At 39.6% G+C, this 14,886-nt stretch overlaps 1 protein-coding gene across 5 annotated transcripts in view; it reads right to left on the reverse strand.

Annotated features, from left to right (window-relative positions):
- Positions 1 to 14,886, reverse strand: part of PHACTR1 (phosphatase and actin regulator 1) — a 521,359-nt gene that overhangs the window by 386,707 nt on the left and 119,766 nt on the right. The window lies entirely within an intron of this gene.

The following is a 14,886-nucleotide window of genomic DNA, read 5'->3' on the forward strand; positions in this document are numbered from 1 at the left end:
TACTTAATTCTCTCAAGTGTTTAAAAAATGCTAATAGAGCAACTACTACGTGCTAGGCACTGTTTCAGTCATACACCAATGGAAAAAAATAAGCAAACCCTTCATTTCTGGGTGGATGGGAATAAAAGAGGTAAACAAGTAGACACATACAAAAATATGATGCTAACGCTGTGGCGGAACTAAAGCCAGATGAGCAAGTGGACAGTGACTAGAGGATACAGCTAGGGTGTGGGGACTAAGAAAGGCTCTTTGAGGAGAGTGAGCAGAACTCAGGCTATGACCTGAGACATAAGAGGGACCCAGGCATGTGGTGTTCGGGGAAGATTATTCCAGATAGAGGAAGCCATTCCTGAAAAAGCCCTAAGCTGAGTATGAGCGCAGTGTGTTTGAGAAAAAAAAAGCAGAGCAACCAGGCCAGGTGAAAAAGGGCAGGAGAGCAGGAGGAGAGGGAGGCAGGGAGCCGGTTGTGCAGGATCTTTTAGGCAGACTAAGGGGCTGGGACCTTATCTCAAGCTAGCAAGAGGCCATTAGAGGATCATTACATAAAAGTGCTCACTCTACTTACCATATAGTGAATAGATTGTGTGTGAAGTTGTCTCTCTGGGTGCGTGTGTGTGCAAGAGGAGAGGCGGAAGATCAGGAAATAATTCAGAGGAGACGGACGGTATTTTCAAACATGATGATAATGGTGAAGATGGAGAGAAGAAGACACATTGAGATGTTGTTATTCAAGTAAGAGAGGTTCCTAGAATAGGGATTATCTGGTATATCAAAAGGCATCTTAGATGTGCCCAGCTTTAACACACATGAAAGGAAGCAAAAAACCAAAGAGCATGTGGAGGGTTACTTTATAGCAGCATTTTCAAGGTAGAAGAGATCTCAAGTCACTTAACAGATGAAAAGACATTGATCCTTATACATAGATAACTTCTTCAAGGACATACAATTAAGTGATTCCAGAACAAAGACTACATCTCCTCATAATCTCTCTTTCTCACCATATACAGGCTCATTGCTAATTTGGAATTTTTCATTTGGATTACACTATATGGAAGTTGATATTATAAAGCTGCAAGTTACTTAAAGAAAATCTCAGAAAGACCATTTACATATAAGCACCTCATGTGTTCCAAGAACTTGATCTTTTGTGATTGAAAAGAAGTCAAATACATTTGCTTGGAGAGAGAGAGTACTTTAGCATTTAGCATAGACAGAGATCAGCATTTAGCATAGTCAGAGATCTGCCTATCTTTCTACATCCCTGAGTCTATTTCTGGTACTTCTGTGTGCCTGAAAACAAGAGAATTTTGTTGGTCAATAAAATGAATTTTGAGTATTCTCTTCAACTTTCTGGAAGCATTTGAAAAGGATTAGTATTCATTCTTCCCTAAATGTATGGTAGAATTCACTGACTTGATGAACATGAGTTTGAGCAAGCTCCAGGAGTTGGTGACTGATAGGGAAGCCTGGTGTGCTGCCGTCCGGGGGTCACAAAGAATTGGACATGACTGAGCGACTCAACTGAGAACTCACAAGTGAGTGAGTTCTGGGCTTTTCTTTGTTGGGAAGTTTTAAATTACTGATTCAGTCTCTATCTCCTCATTCATTAATGGTCTGTTCAGATTTTTTATTTCTTCATGATTCAGTCTTGGTGGGCTGCATATTTCTAGGAATGTACCTATTTCTTCTAGTTTTTCCAGTTTGCTAAGAGGATTATGTATAATTACCGTGAGAGAATTAAACACTGATGGTTTTAAATCATATGGTGGTTGCCAATCTTATGTCAAAGGATATGATAGAACATAGAATAATTGCAGACCCTAAGAGATGAGAAACACTTCAAACTACATCTGTAGCATCCAATGTGAATTTAAACAATAGGCAACATCTGATCTATGTCTCTGTACCCAATTAAGGATATAAAGTTAGTTTTGAGATGACAGACAAAACTTCCTCCTATTTGAAGGATCTCATCCCTTGCTCTTGATCACCAAAGTGCAAGCCATGTAAATATGTATGTGAACTTCTTTCTGGATGATTCTCTTCATTTTGGTACCATGTCACTCTCTATTCCCTAACAAACTTCATGTTTATAAATTGCAAAGATCGTATTCCTAAGTGTTCACACAGTTTTAAAAGATGCACCATAACTTTATTTGCTCATTTATCAAGTTATTCAGTGGCTATTTACTGAGCACCTACTATAAGCAGTGTAACAGATTTTTAATCAGAATATATGGAGAAACATTTCAACTTTATTTTCTTTCTCTGGAGAAAACTCATATATAACAGTTCTTTTATATCTTCACAAGATTAGGTTTGAGAAATTTAAACTTATTAAACTGTTGTTTACATCTTAGAAGAATTGGGTGATCAGTTAGTATATACTGCTACGAGGGGATAATAATTTGGTGGTTTAAAATCCATGCTTTTTGGTTTTTACTTTTTGTCCTTACTCTTTGTGTGTCTCTATCTCTGTTTCTCTGTCAATTCATTATTATTATTTACATATTCAATATAGAAATGATCAATGTCAGCTTTAAAGATGTTGATCCCCAAAAACAGAAATTTAAAGAAGCAAATATCTTACTATCAATACCTTTTTCTAAGACCAGTGAATTTTATTTTGAGGGCAATCTACAAAGAGAATAGAGCAAGATTCTAGGAAACCAGGTCAGGTATGTATCAAACTTAGAGTTTTTAGTTTATTTCCAGTTTTTAGATTCAGTCAATTCTGAAAAAAATAAATGGTGTGTCTTAGATTGAACGAATTAAAGACACCTTTAATTTTCTTTTATAATCTTTTACTCATCTCACCCAAACCACTCATAAAACTAGAGCCCAAATCAAGATCTCTTCGGGGCCATTGTAAGGAGTCTCTACACCTTAAACTCCTTCTTCTATTACTTCATTCCCCAAACCATTAACCCAGGCTTGCAGATTAATTTTTCTGAAGTATAGCACCAATGTTATCACCCATCTACTCAAACACTTCCAAATTAATTCTCGTTACTCCTAAATCAAGCACAAACTCCTTGGTCTTATTCTTAAAGCTATAATGTAGTCCCAAATTCTTCTATTAAACCTGCTAACAGTCTCTCAAAGCTATATCAGGCCAAGATTCAACTGCATGTAAATAGTTCTCTCCACTCCAAGAGAGACACCACCAGAAGAGCTTTTTCTCCAACCCCTAAATTTGTGGTTTTCCTTTTTTTTTTTTTCAGAAGCCCATCTCATGCTCCTTTAAATCAGGCATTGTCTTGCCTGGCCCCTGTAATGACTCCCCATACCTAAGGGCTGCCTTGTAGGTCTTGCCTCTATTACAAATTGCTTTTTAAAAGGACTTGCACCTTTTTACAATAGAGCATTATTTTATCCCCCAAATGAAGTTTCTTTAGTTGCTCTTTTGCTCATTACAAAAGCAATGCATTTCCATTGCAGTAAAATTGGAAAACAAAGATAAAGAAACACTGGGAAATAGAAATCACCCATAATCCTACTTTTCCAGAGATAGCTACAGTTGAATTCTCATGTACTTCCTTCTCCTTTTGTAAGAATATTACTCTTTACAAAGTTCTCAAATGTAGATTTAAGGTAATACTAAGACACCAATGGTTACAAATAAAAGAAACAAAAATGAACAGGAACTCCAGCATAGAGTACCCATGATTATCTACTTCTCCTGGCTATTTTCTTATAAAAAGAACACATCCCCATAATTTTACATCTTTTTATACAATCTAAATTTACTTCAATCTCTAGGTTTTCTCAAGTGCAATGGTTTTGTGCTGAATACATACTAATATGCTACAGAAAAGGTACAATATCAGTTCTAATAACACATAAGTAGGTAACTGCAAAAACTCAGTGGCAAATCCTAATTAGTAGGAGAATAGAGAAACATACTGTTCTACTTTAAGCTGAAAATTTCATGATGTTCTATAAATAAATCTTTGGGACTCACTGGCATCATATGTAGCAAAATCACAGAATGACAACTCTATTGCCTACCCACTCAGTCAACTGGGATTGGATAAGAAGTAACTGAAGCCCACGGCTGGTTACTTCTTTGTAAAGATAATTCTAGCTCTGATTAACCTGACAAGCACATTCCAAAATTAAGTTTTCTGCTGGAAAAAAGACATTAAACAATTGAAACCAAAGTGACTAAGGAGTACCAAAAATGTCTGATTATTACATCATAATAGATCCTAACTATTCTATTTATTGCAAGACCTGCTCCCTCACAGAAGACAGAAAATAGAGATCTTCTTTTTACTTTGATACAGTGTGGATGGAAGGTTATATTAGAATCCACTTCTGCCTCTTTTATATCACTGGTATGTTTGCTGAGGGCTCTTCTCTCAGGAAGGGTGGACAGTTTTAAGCTGGCTTTTGCTTCCATGAAAATACTGTATTTTGGCAGCTTCAGGATTATTTCAGTCATAAAAATCAGGTTCTGCTAATTCTAGTAAATCGGATCTTCATCTTTGAAAGTATTTATATTGCCTTTCATGTGAATGAAAATACCTTTACTGTCTGACTATTGACATTGACATGCGGTCATTTCTAATTAATTCCAAGAGCAAGATTTTCCATATGGATGCTCTCATTTCTGTGCACATATCTTAAATAATCAGAGCTAAGTTAGAATAAATGGTATCTTTGAGTTAGAGGGCCTTTGTGTAGGCTCTAGGAGGATCTACGAAATCACAAATAAAATTTAATGTTAAGAATCTTGGTGTGTTGTTCTTGGGAAGGGGATCTATAGCTTTCATCAATTTCTTGAGAGTCTGTAACCCCAAAATATCTAAGAACCTTTCACTACATTAAATACAAGTGACTGAGTTTGCTTTCATGTTTATGCAGTAAAGTTACGGCAGCTATTTGGATAGTACTTTCTAAAGTGACTAATCAAAAGATAGGAAAAGTTTTTCAAGAAAAAAGGTAGGAATTTTAGCCTATAACATTATTTCAAGATGTGGCAGTTTCCCACATAACTGATAGCTTAGTTGCCATCAGTTTTATGACCATAAAGAGTTAAGGCAGATGACAAGTGATGAAATGTAGGTGTCCCACAGAACTGCCTTTAAATGGGTGGTTATTAGAATATTATTGGGCCTCCCCATTGGCTCAGTGGTAAAGAGTCTGCCTGCCAATGCAAGTTCCATCCCCTAGAGAGGGAGATGGCAATCCACTTCAATATTCTTGCCTGGGAAATCTCATGGGGATTGCAAAAGAGTTGGACATGACTTAGTGACTCAGCACAGCACTTGTATATTTACATATATAGTGAAATGATCACCTCAGTAAGTCTAGTTAACCTCCATCACTATACATAGTTACAATATTTTTCTTGTAATGAGAATTTGTAAGACCTACATTCTTAGCAACTTTGAAACATACAATCCAGTATTGTGAACTATAGTCACCATGATGGACATTATATTCCCAGGCCATATTTATTCATAACTGGAAGGTTATACCTTTTGACTACCTTCACCCACCTCCCATTCCTACCACTGGTAACCACCAATCTGTTCTCTGTATCTATGAGGTTGGTTTTGTTTTGTTATTTTAGATTCCAGAGCATGCCATTTTTAAGGCTGTTAAAATAATTAGTCCAATGGAACTTCTTGATACTTATGTTAGGATGTCATGGAGAAAGCTATTCATTGCATCAGAGTGAGCTCATTTCAATGAAAAGTCCCAGGAGAAATTCCCACTTGACCTTTGTTTCAAGATTAATTTTCCTTAACTGAGTCATTATTTCCTTCATATTGATTTATGAACACTGAGAATTGTGCAAACCTGGAAGTTCTCTAGCATAGTATGTTTAAGATGTATTGCAAGTGATTTTGATTAGTAATATTAATGTAATGAAATTTATAACTTTTGTACTTAATAAATAAATTACAGACGATTTAATGATATCCTATATCACAGTCATTTAAAATTCCTATATAGTTTCTTCTTGAGTGACAGAGAGAATAAATAACAAAGAGCAAACCGGCTACAACTGGGTCCATCTTTCCTATAAGTGGGGCTTCCCAGGTGGTGCTGGTGGTAAAGAACATGGCTGTCAAAGAAGGAGACATAAGAGACGTGGGTTCGATCCCTGGGTCAGGAAGATCTCCTGGAAAAGGGCACGGCAACCCACTCCAGTATTCTTCCCTGGGAAATCCCATGGACATGAAGCCTGGCAGGCTACCATCCACAGAGTTGCAAAGAGTTGACATGACTGAAGCGATTTAGCTTGTCCTGTAAGTTGATGCAGAGAATACATTGGGGATGTTACTAAATCTGATCAATTTTCCATTTTTCTAGCCAAATACGTGAAAGTCACCAGCTGAGGTCACAGAGGTAGCAAGTGGGAATGGGGCCCAGATTCAAGCCCCGGTACCCTGGTTCCCGAACTCGTGCATTCATAATCACTGTGGTACGTGATTTATTGAAATACACATCGAAACAGCATGTATATTAATGCTAATACTCTGAAATATCAAAACTCAAGTATATTAGTAGACTCCTTTATTACGTGACCAAGAAGGGATGAAGTGTGCGGTGAAAATAGAGCCAGGATACAGAACAGCGTTCTCTACTTCCTGTCCAGTCTCCACGTCTGCTTCCACTACCCCGCCAAACTTTCTGAATTCCATCCATACACCTTCTTCTTCCAGGGAAGTAGCTGAGAATGAAAAGCATTTTGTATGGTTTCTTTCTCCTTTAATAGTATGCAAATGTATAATCCCATTAGGGATACCAGGCAGGCAACAGAATTTTCCTTTCCTTGGAAGGAAAAATGAATAACTCTTGCTCCAGTGATGTCTGGCAGGTAAACTTTTCACTTCCTTTTACTTAGAAAATCTGACAAAGGTACTTCAAGAATGCATCAAATGAATAGTCACGCCCCAACGAAGCAGCAAATGACCCCAGTAGGTAATGAATTAGCTTGTATTTGCAAAATAAGGAAAGAAAACAGATATGATGAATGAACATTAAGTAAAAGCTTCTAAAGTGGTAGGAAACGATTTTGATGTATTATAATAGCAGTCAAAAGCCTTGCCAGAACCAAAATAGAGAATGAACCTTGAAGTTTCAGCTGAGAAAGAGATTTTATAAAACTCAATTACTGTAAGTCAATACAACACTGTGATCTGCAAATGAAAGGGGGTCAACCTGCTTCCAGTATGTCCACACTGATCTCCAATCTTTCAAAAACCAGCAGGACAGATTCGGCCAAATCCAGAGGTGCACTCACAGTGCCCACAGTAACCAACAAAATACAGTTAACTCATTCCCCCCCGCCCAGGTTACTCAAAAACTTCCATGCCTCTTATTGGTATTTGAACTAGTGGAACATTTCTCATATTTTATTATTTTTAAACTTATCACTGACTTAAGGAATGGATGCTTTCAAAATTAACTTCTTGGGTTCACTGTGCTGATTTTGGGATTCCCAGGTGGCTCAGTGGTAAAAGTTCACCTGCCAATGCAGGAGACACAGGAGACGTGAATTCGATCCCAGGGCTGGGAAGATCACCTGGAGAAGAAAATGGCAACCCATTCCAGTATTCTTACTGGAAAAATCCCATGGACAAAGGAGCCTGGCAGGCTACAGTCCATGGGGTGACAGAGTCAGATACAACTAAGCAAGCACACAACTTGCTAATTTTAACTAAGTTCACTTAAAGGACCAAGTTAAGTGCTTTGCATGTGTCATCAACTCTTCTAAGCACTTTAAATGTATGAACTTATTTATTCCTCCCCCAAATCTTATGAAAAAGTGACATTATTCCTTCCATTTTGCAGAATGAACAATCTAAGCATAGAGAACATACGTAACTTGCCCAAGGTCATATCAAAGACAGTAGATGACAGAGCCAGTAGAGTTAGGTAGTGACCTAATTGTGATCAGATATGAGGTGATCTGGATGCAGGTCAGGAAGCAACAGTTAGAACTGGACATGGAGCCACAGACTGGTTCCAAACAGGAAAAGGAGTACGTCAAGGCTGTATATTGTCACCCTGCTTATTTAACTTATATGCTGAGTACATCATGAGAAATGCTGGGCTGGATGAAGCACAAATTGGAATCAAGATTGCCGGGAGAAATATCAATAACCTCAGACATGCAGATGACACCAGCTTTATGGCAGAAAGTGAAGAAATAAAGAGCCTCTTGATGAAAGTGAAAGAGGACAGTGAAAAAGTTGGCTTAAAGCTCAACATTCAGAAAACTAAGATCATGACATCCGGTCCCATCACTTCATGGCAAATGGATAGGGAAACAGTGGAAACTGTGGCAGACTTTATTTTTTTGGGCTCCAAAATCACTGCAGATGGTGATTGCAGCCATGAAATTAAGACGCTTACTCCTTGGAAGGAAAGTTATGACCAACCTAGACAGCATATTAAAAAGCAGAGACATTACTTTGCCAACAAAGGTCTGTCTAGTCAAGGCTATGGTTTTTCCAGTAGTCATGTATGGATGTGAGAGTTGGACTATAAAGAAAGCTGAGCACTGAAGAATTGATGCTTTTTTTTTTTTTTCCAGTGAGTTTTGTCATACATTGATATGAATCAGCCATAGAGTTACACGTATTCCCCATCCCGATGCCCCCTCCCACCTCCCTCTCCACCCGATTCCTCTGGGTCTTCCCAGCCCACCAGGCCCGAGCACTTGACTCATGCATCCCACCTGGGCTGGTGATCTGTTTCACCATAGAGAATTGATGCTTTTGAACTGTGGTGTTGGAGAAGACTCTTGAGAAGCCCTTGGACTACAAGAAGATCCAACCAGTCCATCCAACAGATCAGACCTAAGTGTTCATTGGAAGGACTGATGCTGAAGCTGAAACTCCAATACTTTGGTCACCTGATGTGAAGAACTGACTCATTGGAGAAGACCCTGATGCTGGGAAAGATTGAAGGTGGGAGGAGAAGGGGAGGACGAGGATGAGATGGTTGGATGGCATCACCAGCTCAATGGACACAAGTTTGGGTAAACCCTGGGAGTGGGTGATGGATAGGGAGGCCTGGCATGCTGCAGTCCATGGGGTTGCAAAGAGTCAGACATGACTGAGCAACTGAACTGAACTGAACTGAACTGATAAGGTGACCAGATACAAGCCTATCTGATAGGACACAGAGATGTCCATTATCACAATATTGTTCAGTAAATCCACTGCCAAGTCACCATGAGGTTTATTTGTTGCTAAGCCACTCCTATCTGTGACCGAAATGTTATTGTTAAAGGAGGACTTGAGAGTGACTTGAGGGTGACCTCAAAAGGCATTCCCCTCCCCACCCCATAATCGCTCCTGCAGACTTTCTCTGTAGACTCATGCTCATCTACCTCCTCAGAGATAATAAAACAAAGCAAACATATCTTTTTCTCACTTAAACCTTGAAATAGTCTCTATTCTATAATTAGAATGTTTGGTCTGGTCTATTATCCACACGCTGAACATTAGTTGAAGTCAAAGCTGTGGGCCAGGGCTGTTGCAGATGAGAAGCCTATCCTGGTGAACAGAGGCTTATCTATTTTTCTTTTCTGAGTTGAGCTTCTTGGTTTTTGGTGATGATAATCATTTTTTTAATAGACAGTTTATACAGGTAGTTCTCATACTGTAGCATTTCATTTTCTATTCTTAATTGGAATAATTACATAAGAATATATTTTTAAGTTTAAAAGAATAAAGAATTCAAATATTAAATGAAGTGTTTAGATCTTTGAATGGGCTTCCCTCATAGCTCAGTTGGTAAAGAATCTGCCTGCATAGCAGGAGACCCTGATTCAATTCCTGGGTAGGGAAGATCCCCCAGAGAAGGGATAGGCTACCCACCCCAGTATTCTTGGGCTTCCCTTGTGGCTCTGCTGGTAAAGAATCCACCCGTAATGTGGGAGACCTGGGTTTGGTCCCTGGGTTGGGAAGATCCCCTGGAGATGGGAAAGGCTATCCATTCCAGTATTCTGGCCTGGAGAATTCCATGGACTGTATAGTCAGTCGGACATGACTGAGCAACTTTCACTTTCACTTTGTAGATCTTTGATCTCAAATGAATTTCTATTTTCCCCTGCCAAAGGGAAAGCTCTTCCTTTGGAAATCTCTCTGGCAAGCAACCCTTCTGTAAGGGTGTGGTACTCAAAGATTGAAGTAGAGGTAGAGAAAGGAATGGAGGAAAGGAAAAGCATACATGTGAGGATTAGAGGGATATTGTATAAAATGACTCTTTGTTCTGAAACAGATTTTTATTGTCTTTGGAAACATTAAGAATACTTGTTTGCTGATGACATCCTGACAGAGCGAACACTTGATCCTGTGTGCCAAAAGGTTAGGGAGCTATAACAGGTAATTTACCCTCACAGGAAATACTCATTCCTACCCCATCCCCTCAAATATTTAGGTCCTCATTGTTTGCTTTCTTTCCCATCTCTGAAACAAGTACTGCCAATGTGTAGAGTGGTTACCCAAGAAATGAGCTGCTGCAAGTTTAGGCAGCAACTGAAAACAAGTAATCCATCATCTGGATAATTAGTCTCTAAATAACTGAAAGTTCTGGCACTTTGAAAATCCCAAGAAAGCAGAAAATACCAAAAGGCAGTAATGGTGTATGAAAAACCATCATCTTTAGACCACTACACAGGTATGACTGAATTTGTACTTCTCTGTTGATAAGGGAAATCACATTACCACCATATTTCAGGCATACACACATTCATACATACAAGGACACACACACACACATACACACACACACGTGCTTGTCTCACTTCTTCTTTCTCTTCCTTCTTCAATATAAATTATGAGTGTCTTCTGAGTCACTGTGGTTTTTGCTTTTGTATTTTCTCATGGCTAAACCCAGTGGGAACACCTGAATCCCTTTGACACTTTGGTAATATATCCTTCTGACTACCCTAGTTTGTTAACAAGATTGGGATGATTTTTAAAATCAGCAACAACAACAATAAATCAAAGCCTCTTTGGGGGCTGTGGCTATTGCGATCTTTAAAGACAAAAACATGCTTATTGCTTCTGGAAAATTGTACAATAGAGTTGTGAGGCTAGAAAAAAAGCTGTCAGACATGATTTCCCTGGACAATGACACACAGAGAGATGTCTCTAAATCATGATGCAATATAACGCAAGGACCTAAGAACAAATGTGTCCTGTCTCAGAATAATCATTCTCCCCTGGGGAGCGAGCTTAATCAGGCTTTATCTCTCCTTGACAGGAAACCCAAGGCACACACCCACAGAGTTTAATTACATAAGTCTAGAAGACTAAAGAGAATGACTGAATTTACCTTAGAGAGAACATCAGACTAAGAGAGGGATAAAATGTTTAAGAGATGACATCCGTGCTTCGAAAAGAATGGTCTGATGAGACATCTCTCATAAGACAGTAAGTGTTTCATCTATCTTTTGAATATATCAAGTGCTATCAGGTATATTAAGAAGTTGACAGCTTCTTCATGTAAATGCCAATGTTCATGAATCTCTAAATTAGAAACCATTTAGTAGCAATTCTGCATTGATATGGAGCCACTTAAGGTAGCATTGGTGGAAGGGTCTAGAATATAATAATATTTAGGTTGTCTACCTTCCCAATATGGCCCACCCTCAGGGGTGAAGAGATGTGCTCACTCAACTTTCTTTTGTCCTCACCACACTGGAGAGATTTTCCCCTTGGATGTTGAGCCCTGGCTCATGACAACTGACATGCAGAAAGAAAAGGGAACTAACTTTGCTCATGGAAACCTTTAATTTCTTGTGGAAAGGCTCTGCATACTGTTAGGTAATAGAAGTAGACTTGGCCAGAAGAGGGACAAAGGGACAAAAGAGACAAAAAGACAAAAGAAGAAAAATAAATAAACGAAGGACAATTAAAGGAATTTCTCATTTATTACTTCCCCTAAAGACTGGTATCCTGTTTGGGATGTGAGCTGAAGTTTCTGGAATTTGACTTAATTTGGGAGAAGGTGAAGTGGAGTAGACTGTTTCTACATCTCTGCCTCCTCCTACCCACACAACTGCCAACCAACACTCAACAAAAAGGACATAATTATTTTCTTTCTTTTCTAAACCACAAGGAGTTAAGAGCAATTTCACTAAACCTGGGAACAGATTAATTTGTCACATTCGCTGTTTAGTAGCAGTGACCTGGCTTTAGAGAGAATGATCAGAACAGGTAAGTTCTCTCAAGATGTAGGAAGATCCAAGTGGAGAAAATTCCGAAATGTACATACAGTTTTCGTTGGGTGTCCCTGGGGTCTTAGTGGTAAAGAATTTGCCTGCCAATGCAGGAGACGCAGATTCAAGCCACGGGTCAGGAAGATCCCCTGGAGATGGCAATAGTAACCCACTCCTGTATTCTTGCTGGGAAATTCCATGGACAGAGGAGCCTGGTGGGCTATAGTACATGGGGTCGCAAAGAGTCGGACACGACTGAGTGACTAAGCAACCACAACAACAAACAGTTCTCAGTTGAGAAGGGAATCTTGGATAGCATGAGGGGAGAGGCAACCCTGGGACATATGAATAGAGAAAAAAGAAATTCTGGTCACTAAGGAAAGCTACTCTTCAAATTTCCCTTGAGAGGCTTTGGAGAGAAAAAACAGCGTCTGTAGGTTGTTAAAATTTTTCTGACATTGCAAACAAAGCGTGGTGGCCCTCCTATTGCATGGGTGATGTGTCTGTGTTGAATTATAATTCAAAGCAAGGCAATTAGAACAGATTCCTTGAGCATGATTTTTAATTGTCTGCATGGGAGACTGTATCATTACAATGACAGTTGGTACCATGACGGATAAACACAAAGTACTGAAGCTCAAAATTAATCTTTTCATTTTGTCACAGAGGAATTTGCAACCGTGCTCAATGCATGTTAAGTGTGTTGTGTTTTGAGACAAACTTAATGGAGGGTATCTCACAAAGGACCAAGGATTTGGGCTCTGGGTTACATAAAGCAGCCATGGCAACGCAGAATCACTAATGGAGGGGGATTAGTATGCTCAGAAGTGGAACAATGAAAGTATATTTGTCTCAAGGGACACCTTTCAAGAGTTTGACTAATTCTGCACAGGATGGCTTTTTTTCACCATTTGTAGACCATCTGGTGGGTGACAGCTTCCTCTGGGAGGCAATACATAAAATGACAGAGTCAAAAGGATCTTGAAGAGCTCAGTTGTGTCCATCTCTTTGAGACCCCATGAACTGTAGCCTGCCAGGCTCCACTGTCCATGGGATTTCCCAGGCAAAAATACTGGAGTGGGTTGCCATTTTCTTCTCAGGGGATCTTCCTGACCCAAACCCAGGTCTCCTGCACCTCCTGCATGGGCAGGCAGACTCTTTACCACTGCGCCACTTGGGAAGCCCATGGGGGTCAAAGACTCATTTTATAGGTTGGGAAACCGAGGGGGAAGGGACTTAACTAAGTTCACACAAAACTAGTCAAAGCCTGAATTGTACCAAAAAACCAAATCCAGTGTCTCCCAATTTAGCCCCCTTTCCAGAATAAGGATGCAAAACTTCAGTTACACAAGATAAATAAGATGTGTAAGTTCTAGAGATCTGCTGTTCAGACTAGTACCCACAGCTATCCCTACTGTAACTTTGTATAGCTATTAGTAGAGGAACTCTATAGTGGGAAGAAGAAAAACAAACATGAATCTGGTTCATGACCCCAAGGTTAAGAATGCCACCCTTCAACTCTCAGAACTTGTGTTTGGAACCCATGTCCCAGAACAAATACAGACAGCACACATCTATAAACAATAAAAACAAGTTTCACTGAGGTGCAATTTACAACTATTTAGCCATTTATTAAAAAAAAACAAACAAAACACCAGGGACCTCCTGTCTGTTTTCATCTCTCTGTGCACTGTTGATACCCAAACTCCACCAAGCTTTACATTTTTTAAATACATGCAATTATTTTTACTATTTCCTAGTTGACAAAGATTCACAACCAATTAGAGAAATAAATCAGCCTAATGAATTAATGATTAAAATCCACCTCAGATGCAGTGGCCTTTGTGAAGCTCAAGCATATTTACAGCACCCCCTTTCCAATAGTTTAAGGAGACCGTGAACAGGCATTCTTCTCTGTTGATTGCCAGGTGATGATGGAAAACTGCTTCAGGCTTCAACTGGATGAAACTCCAATTACACAGCACTGGAGTGCTACGAGAATTTCTGTAATCTTATCAGTATCTGTAGTGAGACCTAATGCATGTGATTTCAAACAAGCAAAACTACAAGCAAGGATCTGTTTAGCCTACTTTATAATGCCAGGCTGTATCACTCATGTCAGCAGGTAATGGAGAGACAGACGTGGATGGGAGGAAAGGATCCCACAGACAGCGGGGCTGGACAAGCTGCAGACATGTAGGAGCTGGCAAGAGAGACAGCTTGGGGCAATGAAGGGTCGCTGTGCTTGGGGTCAGGAACTGGGGTCCTAGACCTGGTTGACTGGTTTACTCACTTTATAAACGTGGGCTGGACAAGACTTCTTTGAACTTTAGCTTCCAGACTGTAAAACAGGGATAATAATACCTGTATTTCAGGGCTGTTACAGTGTTAGTTGCTCTGTTATGTATGACTCTTGACTCATGGATGGTGGCCCACCAAGTTTCTCTGTCCATGGGATTCTCCAGGCAAGGATACTGGAGTGGGTAGCCATTCCCTTCTCCAAGGGATCTTCCTGACCTGGGGCTCAAACCCTGGTCTCCCACATTGCAGGGTTGTTACAAGGATGCCATAAGATTGCATATGGAAAGTGGCTGGCACAGCAACTAGTGCATTGTTAGTGCTCAAAAATGGTAGCACTTTAGTCATACAAAGGGATGAAGCACTGATACCTTGTGGATGAACCTTGAAAA

The sequence above is a fragment of the Muntiacus reevesi genome, chromosome 20 (genome assembly GCF_963930625.1).
Source record: "Muntiacus reevesi chromosome 20, mMunRee1.1, whole genome shotgun sequence".
Lineage (NCBI taxonomy): Eukaryota > Metazoa > Chordata > Mammalia > Artiodactyla > Cervidae > Muntiacus > Muntiacus reevesi.